This window comes from Hesperophylax consimilis, chromosome 21 (genome assembly GCF_061612785.1).
Source record: "Hesperophylax consimilis isolate HC1 chromosome 21, BYU_Hcon_1.0, whole genome shotgun sequence".
Classification (NCBI taxonomy): Eukaryota; Metazoa; Arthropoda; class Insecta; order Trichoptera; family Limnephilidae; genus Hesperophylax; species Hesperophylax consimilis.
The window spans coordinates 11,063,615-11,075,771 of record NC_142856.1 but is presented as its reverse complement, the minus strand read 5'-3'; positions in this window follow the sequence as shown (position 1 = coordinate 11,075,771).

The window sequence follows — 12,157 nt, the reverse complement described above, 5'->3', positions numbered from 1 at the left end:
AGCAAATGAACAGCAGCACTTTTAACCTCACTTTTTCAACTTCACTCACTTCACCATGAGATATCCATAGCGACGATATTATGAAAAACGTGTAGGCTCTGTAAAGGAGAAACAAATACTAATGTTTAAAGTAATACTGGAAAAACAATCTACATAGATCAGCAACATTATTCAAAATTTTCCAAGTACCAAAAATTGAAGGCACTCGGAGTAAAATGAGTACTGCTGATTTATTAAAATCCTGTTAAGAATGTGACAGCGTACCATTTTCCAATAAACTATCAGTGCTTTCATAATATATCGGAACACGTGTTTACACAGCTGCGCTTATCGTGTTATTATGTAATGATGAAATGCGAAAATATTTGTATTTTTAAGAACACGTTTTCCGATGTCGCCAAAACACATTCGTGTTTTACTGATATTTTATAAGAATTCTATCAATTCATTACAGTGGGAATGCGAATAAAAAGATTTTCAATAAATTAGCAAAATTTTATATCAGTTTTGTGGACTGGTCAGTGGATGAGTTGGCATCGTGTTTGGGTCCCACCCAGGCTAACTCCATCACGATACAAGGAACATTTTCCGCTTACTGTGGTGGTAGTAGGAGATTTTCAAATATTGTCAGGTTATTCGTAACCTGGGAATGTTTGTCTTTTCTTTTTAATATTAACAGTAAAATATTTTTAACCCCTACACCAAACTCAAGATCTAGTTCTCTTCATTGACGTAGAAAAACTACAATATTTAGTTTTGTTATATTTACATTGTTATATCAATTTTGTAATAAAAATAAGACTTTTAAAGAGTTAATCATATTGCTTAAGACGATGCCATACGTAGTAATGCAAAATCATGTGTTTTTGGTTTGAAAATTTGGTCGCCTAGAAATGTTTCAGATGCTTTAATTAAATACTGCGAATAGAATACATCTTGGCCTTTGAAATAATCGAGTATTTTTTAGATAAGTTTTTTTATAAGCCCAGAACAAAATAATGTATAAGGCCTATAAAAACTGCTTTAAAGTTCAAAATCTCCTACTTACGAACCCATTTTCGGTTATGATTTTATTGTATAATGTGGAAAATTAAGTTATTTATAAAATGATCGAAAAAAAAATATTTATGCCTGAACATCAAAAAAAAAGGCACTTTTTGGCCATGTTTTTTTCATGCATAAATCAAAACAGGCGAATGGTGTTAAGCGGGAATTTAAACCTTATCGCCATCTAAGTAAGGGTTATTATTGATAGCGGTTCAATTTAAAATATTACACGACGTAGCGCATCGCCTTAACAAGAGAAAAAGTAATTTTAGAGATAAATAAATGACTAGTTAATATCCCAGCATCCTCGGGTTCTCGTGTATTGAACCGCGTCGCCTAACCGCGAGACCACAGGCGCCCAATATTCAATACATCATTTGTGGAGTAAAACCATTCGCACGTCCTCACACCGCAGTGAACTAATATGAAATATTGACACATTGGCAGCGTCCGGCACCATTGGTGCACCAAGGAGGTATTGAGGCATTGAGGTATTGAGGTATTGAAGTATTGATGGACCGGTGACCGCAAATACAGTCCTCGGGAAGCCACCGCAGACGGAGATGTGATGAAAATGTGTCTTCTGAAAAACTCTTGTTTTAGTTTTAAAAATCCATTATTATACACATCTCTGGATAGAAGTGGCTAAGAATAAAGTATATAATAATAATACTGGACAATTTGTATAGCGCCGCTTTTGTGATATATCACCTCAGGAGCGCTTTACAGTTGATGCAGATATTACAAAAAATATAAATATTACAAAAATAAAGTGAAGTTAAGTAAAGTAAAATGAAGAATAGGAACAGGTGACATGAAGATAGAAGATGGAGACTCTGCAGCAAGAATCTTAGGTGGTGAAGAAACTAGACTAGCTGCTGCAGCGAGAGAGTCCACCGAGTCCACCAACAGTGCCAGCAAGAGGTTCGTCATCCGTCCAGGTATGTGTCTGCAGCTAATAAATCGCTGACACAGTATCCTCATATAGATAACAGACCTTGGCAGCACCGCTGTGACGTTCGACGAAGATAGAAGATGGAAACTCTGCAGCATTATGCATTTGGTCTCCTCATTGCTTCAATCTATATAAATAAAAATAAAAGTATATGTTCGTTTGTTCAAAATCTTAAATTTCTGAAAGTTCTTTACCTATTGCTTTGAAATGTTGACATAACGTTGCATTACATCTAGTCTATAATGAATAAAAATATTTGTTTGTTCAAAATCCGAAAATTCCCATTGCTTTGAAATGTTAACACAACGTTGCATTGGAATACGCGTGCGTTTTTATATACCTATATTGTCTGTCATCTGTGACAGGTAAAAGCGTGTTAAAAATGGGGCCATCTTTGACACATTCAGAGCCAAATTAGTTCAGCCCTTTTTAGTTAATCTAAATAACGAGTAATCATAATTTATGCATAGGTATGCTTAAATATTCACAATATCCTTTTATTGATTATTTTTTTATTAAACATATATAAATTTCAAGAGTTCGTTAAAGTTAGTATATTTTATTCTTTATTATATATTTTTATTTATAATATACTGGATACGTTAATAAATTAATAAATTTTGTTCTTGTTCATGTATTTCGTCTACTTCTTCTTATATATGATTTCTTCTTCTAGTGCGAGTCCTATCAGAGGTTAGCTATCATCATCCTTTAGGCTACAGCCGGAACATTTTTGGTGTGTATGCGTGAGTGCCACCAAAAGATGATATAATGCATTGTCATTGACAACGAGTCAATCTGCCGAGTTCATGTTTATGTTAAATTTATCAGATAGTTATACATTATATAATAATATGTAAGTACCTACCCACTAAATAATACTGACATTACGTATTTGTTTTACTTTGTTTTCCTCGTTTATAGAAGCAATCTCTCGTATTTAGAAAAGGAGTAAGCATCTTAATGATAAGTATAATTTGATTTTAATTAGAAATGTTTTTAATTAGGTTATTAAGATAATTTAAATTTTAAATCAAAATTTGGAAGATAATTCAACCATTAGGTAGGAAAGTAATTTGTTTTTGATGAAGTTACCGCAGTTAAGTTTTTTTTTACATTGGAATTGCACCAGACAGATAAATTTTGTAGCTAAGAAATTTAAGATTCCTGTAAATAACACCGCCCACAATTTTAAGAATTTAAAAAAAAATGTTATTACCGTACTGGACTTGCAACTGTCCTATCCGGAGCAAGAGTTGGGTGTTACTGTGAAGTTCCTTTTTTAGGCTGAAAGAAGTGGAGAGATGAAGAGAAATATTTGAAGTACCCGACTATTCAGATACGGTCATTAAGGCGATGCACTACGTCGTGTAATATTTTAAATTCAGCCGCTATCAATAACAACCCCTACGTAGATGGCGATAAGTTTTAAATTTCCGCTTAACACCATCCGCCTGTTTTGATTTATGCAAGAAAAAAACATGGCCAAAAAGTGCCTTTTATTTTACTTTGTGGATGTTCAGGCATAAATATTTATTTTTTTTCCGATCATTTTATAAATAACTTAATTTGCCAGATTATACAATAAAATTATAACCGAAAATGGGTTTGTAAATAGGAGATTTTGAACTATCAGTTTTCATAGGCCTTATACATTATTTTTTTCTGGGCTTATAAAAAGACTTATCTAAAAAATATTCGATTATTTCAAAGGCCAAGATGTATTCTACTTGCAGTATTTAATTGAAGCATCTGAAACATTTCTAGGCGACCAAATTTTCAAACCAAAAACACATGATTTTGCATTACTGCGTATGGCATCGCCTTAAACGCCTTTGGTTCGGAACTAAAGAATTTACAGCTCTGTAACGGACGTTATCACGATTTTTACATTTTATGGATTGCCAAAACTCAATTCTTAGTCTTGAATTAATGTAAAGATGACTTTTCAATGCACCCTAAGTAATAAAAGAACGTAATTCTGAACACAATAACATTCCTATTTAGAAATTGGCTAAGGCAATTTTGAAAAGTCAATCTTCAATTTAAACAACAACAAAAATATCATGTTTTTTACTATAATACCTATTTTAACTATTAACTATTTTAAAAGGTCTTTTCAAACTTAAAACAAACAAAAAATGGTTTGGTTTAGGATTGAACCCTCCTTCCCAGGGACCGGAGTCGACCGCGCTACCGACCTTGCCAGATGCTGATCGCGTAGGACCGATATTTATTTCTTATCTACTGCATTTCAAAGAAATGAGTTGCCACTTCGAAGATTGGAATTCATTCGTTCACGAAAACAATCGAATTTTAAGCAGTAGATGTATTATTACATCTCATAAACTACGAAGGGGATTTTTTTAGCAAATCAGTTCACTGCACCCCAAGTTCTTGCGTGAACAAGACTCCGGACCTCCGAGATGCTGGCTTCATCATCCGATCTTTCTTTAGGCTATATGTCATCACTTCATCCAACTGGTCAAGTCTCCTCTTGATGACACTCACTTAACTTCTTGTAGGAACCTGCGAGATTTTTTATATAGAAATGACTCGATTCAGACGATGATGATATGATGACCGTTCCCGCCTCACCGCATGACGCACATGTACCGGACCACAAACCCAGGAGGCCTCTTGTATCTTAACTATAAAACAGAAAATCTGTTTGCATTTTTCAGGAAAATTCTTTGTGAACAATTTTTTTCTTTATTCGCTAGCTAACTTTACTGTAAAGCAGGAAATTTTTGTATATGAAGCATGAAAATTTCTTAAACGGTGAGTTCTGCCGTAATATTTTTTTTACAAACGTTCAGTCTGGTATTTATAGATAGAACGCTGTCATTTTCATGTCACCATGTCATTTCAGTCGTGGATCATTGAAATTACCCTTTAACTGTAAAAACAAAAAAGTAAAATATTATTGAACTTTTTAAAAATACATTCAATAATATTATTATTAAATTGACAATAAACAGTTTATTTATAAACAAGTTCTGCTTTGTAATTAATGATAATGGCTTCAGAGGGCGAAACAGCTATCACGCATGGTAATATTACACAGCAGAAATTGTTTATAAAATAAATTAAAATATGTTAATTTAATAATAATATTATTAAAAAAAAATTATTATTATTAAAATATTATGTCCTTTTGGAATACCAATTTACTTATCAATTTAGAAGGTAAGAAAATAGTAATACCGGTCATTTCAATTAAAAGAGGATTTTTTCAAGGAGACTCATTGAGTCCTCTTTGGTTTTGCTTAACATTGAATCCTCTATCTAAAATGTTAGTTAAAAGCAAGTTTGTAATAAAAGTTAAGGGTAATACAAGGGAGAGTAGTACAATTTCACATTTATTATACATGGATGATATAAAATTATTTTCGAATTCTGAACAAAATTTAGAGAAAATGATCGAGGTAGTTAAAAACTTTTCAGATGATATCAAAATGACTTTTGGTTTAGATAAATGTAGAACGATCCATATAGAGAAAGGCAAAATTGTAGATGGGGACGAGAGTATATTTAGAAATTTCCAAATTACTAGTATGAAAAGGGATGAGGTTTATAAGTATTTAGGATACCCACAATCAAATAGATTAGACCATACTAGTATTAAAAATGATATTAGGATTAAATTTCAAACTAGGATCAGGAAAATTTTAAAATGCAATCTATCTGCTAAAAATTTAGTAAAAGCAATAAATACTTGGGCAATACCTCTATTAACGTACTCGTTTGGCATAATTAAATGGTCTAATACAGATTTAGAAAACTTAGAAAGATTAATTAGAACTACGCTAACAAAGTTTAATTGCCATCATCCAAATTCCGCTATAGAACGAGTTAATTTACCTAGAAATTTAGGAGGTAGAGGTATAGTCAAAATAATTTCTTTGAAACATAATCATATAGAAATGCTAAGAACTTTTTTCCATAGAAAAGCTCATAGCTTAGAAATGCAAAAAATAATTTGCAAGGCAGATAGAAATATTACACCTTTAAATTTATACGATGAGAATGCCAACATTTTTATAAATCCCAACCAGGAATTATTAGATTCCTGGTCAAATAAAATTTCACATTCAAAACACTTCAATTATCTCAACCAAACGTATGTTGACAAATTTTCGTCAAACAAATGGTTGAGTATTGGAAAGTAGAAATAGAAGGATTTATGCTTGCCATTCAGGATAGAGTCATTAATACTAAAAATTATAGAAAGCATATAATCAAAGATACAAATCAAATTGATGATTTGTGTAGAAAATGTTTGGCTTTTCCGGAAACTATAGAACATATTATATCGGCATGTTCTATATTAGCACCGTCCGAGTATACATTTATGCACAATCAAGTTTTAAAAATAATTCACCAAAATTTGGTAATTAAACATAACTTGATTGACTGCCGTAATATATATAGTACCATATTATGAATACGAACCAAATTCATTTTTAGAAAACGAATTTTATAAAATATATTATGATAAAACTATACTAACAGACCGAGCGATTAGTCACAATAGACCCGATATAGTTTTACATGACAAAATTAAAAAAATAACTTATATAATTGATGTCGCTATACCAAATTCCTGTAATATTCAAAAATCTGTTATTAGTCGAAAAAATAAGAAAATACACAGATTAAGGAAAAGAAATAAAAAGAATTTGGCATTCTCAGACTATAAAAATATTAAGTACCATTCGTTATTTCGGCTACTGGCATTATACCTAGCTCTCTAATCAAAAATTTAGGCGAATTAGATCTATCAAAAAATTTATATATAAATATGCAAAAGTCGCTCATTTTGAATACATGTAGGATAACGAAAGATTTTTTAAATATATATGTTGAGGGATCAGCAGGATTTATAGACCCTGTTAGAAGTTCTACCGAGCCGAACCCTCTGATATGAAAATATCTGGAGTCGGTGAATTATTTTCCCATTTGATCTCTGGTGAGTTGACGTGTTGTTCTTGTATTGTTTTGTATTTATTTTGCTTATATAATGCACTTGCATAGTGTTGATTGACTAGCTGATCATTTGTGGAAAAGTGAGTGGAAGGGTTTAGTTTTTCCTATGGGGAAGATTTAACCCGAACAACAAAATCGGAAGCAAAAAAAATATAAAAGAATGTACTACAAATTAAACTGAATAACAATAAATAATTATTGTACTTGTTGAGTATGGAAAAAATGTATTGATGTCTCGGGCAAAGTCGGGTAGTAACTATTGGTTACATTTTAATGAGTATAATTGGTAAATATTCTCACTCGTGTTTTGATCAAAATGTTTCACTATAATAAAAATAAAAATCACTATGGCCCGGTATATCAGTCGGGACGTATCCTCGCTGTATATGATAATCCTCGCGCAAATGTAATCGGGCTAACCAATCCTTGATAAGCCGCACAATAGTTCCTTTAGACGCCGGGGCACTAGAAGTAACACATGTCATATTGTTGTCTGCGTAAATAATGCCATACTTCAATGACACCGAAATGTATGTAAATGTATTAATTTTATCAATATAGATAAAGATTATATCATATTTGTTGAACTACAACGAATGTTGATGTTGTTCTCCTGTCCATGGAAGCCATCTTACCTTGAAACACAGTGTAATGTGTTCCTAGAAGTATACTAAGTTCCCTCTTGGAACCCTCTAAACAGACTCCGGCCCCTGTTCCCTCCTGTATTATATAAAGCATTTATTTTATGAAAAAAAAGAAGAGAAAAAATGTAAATTAGTTCCCACAATTGAAAGCAGTATTCACTAGTAAAAAGTTGTCAAATATACTAGCAGTCAACAATGGAGTTCTAATACCAACCCTGTTGAAAAACAGTGAGATATGGAACTGGTTATAGAGGAGGTAGAAAGTAGATAAAATAAAGCAGAAATGAGATCAGCATTCAGTATGTGCAAAAAATCATCCAACTTGAAAGCATCTACGAACTAAAACCAAAAAAAGTAATGGTTTTGATGTGAACATATCGACGGATAGGAAAGCCTACAAGGGAAATATGTGACGTGCGAAAGAAGTCAAGGGTGGTCCAGGGTATCGATTCTCCAATCCAGGCCGCTCGCAATTGTCGTTGAAAGTACATACATTGGTTGACATTCTTATTCTTGAGTCTAGTCGACGGTACATGCTTACATACGCCAAACGTCAAAAGTCATTCCGCTCGAACTACGAGTGGGTCGAACCACTCGTTGTTCGAGTGGAATGATTTCGTCGAGAATCGAGATACTGTAGTCACTATTCTGATTATTCATAGATTAGAGCACTAAATAGTAAATTGGGACTTTAAAATAGTTAATTACCGCCGCTCCGGGAACTATTCATTGGATAATTATTCCCTGATTAATTCATTCCTGATCTGAAATATTCTAATAGACTGAATTTTAGAGAGTGGTGATGGTAAACAACGATTGAACTACACTTATTACCAAGTCTGTCTAACTTTTGAATAGGCGAATTTTCGAAATATTTAATATTACACTTTGGAACATTATACCAGTCGTTTCTCACGCGTAAACACGAATAATGACGAAAATAGTTAAAATATGCATAATTCGTCAAGTGATTGGGAATAAAATTTTATATATTTTTCTGTTTGTATTATTATTATCAGATCCTATCATATTGCTTGATTACGTGTATAAATGTAACCTTCTTCCAATTGAAATTATACAAAGAACAATTATTAAAATTATATTAAAAAAAATCCTTTGACTACCCAACAGAACGCCTGTTTGAAGAATTTCAAGTACCAACATTTAAAGACCTATATATTAAAAACTCATTAATCCAAATTATAAAAGAAAAAGATAAATATCAATTTTTAAATGAAATTACGACTTAGACATGTTTTTCTATGCCCAAAACTAAATACGTCTCTTGCACAACATCATTAAACTTACCAGGGTAGAACTTTTTTCAATCGTCTACCAGAAGAAATCAGAAGCATTAATGATAAAACCCGAATACTGCTCTCTGTCAAGAGACACTTTAAAAATATTCTGAAAAAAAAACTACTGTCACTTAATTAATCTCACAAATATCCTTAGTTTTCCATAACTTCCTTTCTTTTTTTAAATTTATTATATTAATATAATATCCTTCACTACTATCAAAAAAAAACATACATTTGTGTACAATGAATTATTTAAGTACTAACTAACAACAACATTTATGTACACTCCCCTTCCATACACAAGCAAATGCTTTCAATGGAAGAGTAGTAAAAAGACCCAAGATGTAAAATGAATTATGTACCATGTAAACATATTGTTAAAAATAAAAAATAATTACTAAAAAAAAAAAAAATTACCTGATATCTCATCCAGCATCCGGATGGATTAGAAAAATTAATGAATTTAAAAAAATCCGCTCCACACTTCAGTTGCACATCAAAAAAATCGTCTGAAAGGCACATTTCCATGAATGCACGGAGAAAACTTACTGTTATTAAAATATAGCTAATTTATTCAAGATTAATTCAATCTGGTCAAATTATTCATATTCCCGGTAAAAACGGGGCTGTAGGCCTTTAACGAATGAATTAACAGATTTCCTGACAAACTATCAGTGAAATACGAATGCGTTATACTAAAGTCGGGACACGTCTTCTAAAAATTCTAATATTTTCGCATTTCGTCATTATATTTATCAGGATGTACTAATATATTATTAGGAAATTGCCTGCCATCACGTTTTTAACAGGATTTTAAGAAATCAGCTATACTAATTTTTCTCCGTGTGCAGTATTTATTTTGCTTTGGCGAATCTTAAATTGAAGTTAGTACAAGGAAGTGAAATATTAATCATTTATCTGAAACTGGTCATTTTATAACATTTTGTAAACTGTCACCCTGCACAATATTTCACTCGACAACATTAATATCAAGCACCTCAATATCTATACGACGACGCACAAATAACCCAGTTGGGACTCTTCTGACTGATTCTTTGGTAGTGAAGATTGAATTTTGAGGCTCTTATCTAACCCCCTTCGCACTGACAAGCAACATAGAGTGTTCTATTTGAAGAATACATACCCCACTTGGCACCACAACCCTTGGGCGACGAGATACGTTTAAATATTTTGCGAAAACAGAAGGTTTTCCTCGATAACACTAAGCGGGATCCTTATTTATGGGAGCCTTTTCAGATAATAGCAACAACGGACAGCTCTCAACTCCGTTCCGCCATCATAATTGAATAATAATCGATGGAAATTTAAATGTGGTATGTGTAAGGTGGGTTTTTAAACAAGGTGAAATCACCAACAGTCAAGTGTGATTCAACTTTGGCTTCCCTGGCGAACCCCCATCAGTGAGTCATGGCTACTTCATTACATATTTAAATAAATCTTTTAAAGGCTTTATTTGCTAGTGATCAAATACGCATTGATTGTCTAAATACATACCTGACGATTTTAGAGTTCAAGCTAATTCTGTCATCACTTGACGTCCGGTTAAGAATCTGATATGTGGATTGTGGCAGTATATTGTGAGCGGTGAAATTTGCTAGGCGGGTTTGCGTACCGCCGCCCCAGGAACCATTTATTGGATAACCAATACCTCTGCCACAGATCACCTCACGGTGAGCTACGTTTGGTGATTTAGCAGTGGTGCCCGGGTTCATCGGTTGCCTTTAACGTTACGACAATTTAAGGAAACTAATAGAAACGAATTTGAAAACGTTCGTAGCTCTTTTACAACTATACTCCAGCGGTCGGGGAACTTTTTTAACCATTACCCCAAAATATTTTTGCGTAAGTCGATATTACCCCTTTTCCCCATTTTGAAAAGAAGACAATCAATGAATATTTAAATAAACATTATTTATTGAATTAATTTACACGGGAAAAAATTACATGAAAATAGTATGTATGTAACAAACAAAATAAAATTCTCAAATGGGATCAAACAAAAATTCAGATTTTCAGGTTTCCTTTTCAGTTTTTGGATAATAGATTTTGCTTCATGTTTGATACAATTACTTAAAAAATTGGAACTTTTGTTCACAAAGATAGGTTGTTGCAAATGGCAGCAACTTTTTTACCGCCTCCTCATGTGCAATTTTGAAAGTCTTCGTAGCTTTTGACATCCAAAAAGACGATAGATTGGCTTTGCTCTCAAATTGAATACGTGCTTCAGTATTAGATCGAATTTCAAGTATTGTTTCTGCCAAACCCGGAGGTTCTTCTGGTATGTTAGCAATTTCACATTTAAAGGGATCTACAACCCAATTGAAAGTATGTATATCAAAATCTGGAAAATAGTCAGAGAACCGCTCTCTGAGTTTGGTAAGATGTTTTATAACTGTATCCTTGATGTCATCAAAAGTAATATTTTCACAGTCTTCCAAAAACAAAGCTAACTTTGAAAAAGAAGCTATCTTGTTCTGTTCTGCTTTCTGTCTCCAATATTGAAGCTTTAATCCAAACGCTGACAGTATTTCACTGGCTGAAATGATATTAATATTTTTTTCCTTGCAATCCTTTTTTCTCAAATATGTTAGTTAAATATGCAAGATGTGCAACCCACGAGGGGTTTTTAAACTTATCTGCGAGAATATTCTTTTGAACATAAAAATTTCGAGTTCGCTTTTGAGAGCCCATTTTCGATTGAGAACATTTCCGCGAGAGAGCCACCTTACTTCTGTATAATAAAGTAGTTCCGTATATTTAGTTTCACCGTCCTGACATAATTCACGAAATAGCCGCGTCTCTTACTTCTCACGCACACACCTGAATTGATTAAGTTTGTAAAAATACTAACACGTTTATGAAATAATGAAATAGCAAACTAGAAAAATTTCCTTATTTTTTTTTTTTTATTTGGTACATAATTTTTTTACATTTCAAAGTTTTCCAGTAATGTTGGCCTCACTGGGTGGCTTGCCCGTACTGAGGCCTTCATTTTATAATATGAAAATATAATCTAAATACAATCTACAATATAAGATAAAATAATACATTTAATATATAATCTTGTGTGTTTGTGAGTGATGTGTGTTTATATTGGTTTTGTGTGTTACGTGTAGGTTTTATTTTTATTTTATGCTATGATATTTTGGTAATATTGTCTTTTTTGTTGTTTAATCCATTTTGTAATTTTGTGTGTGAAT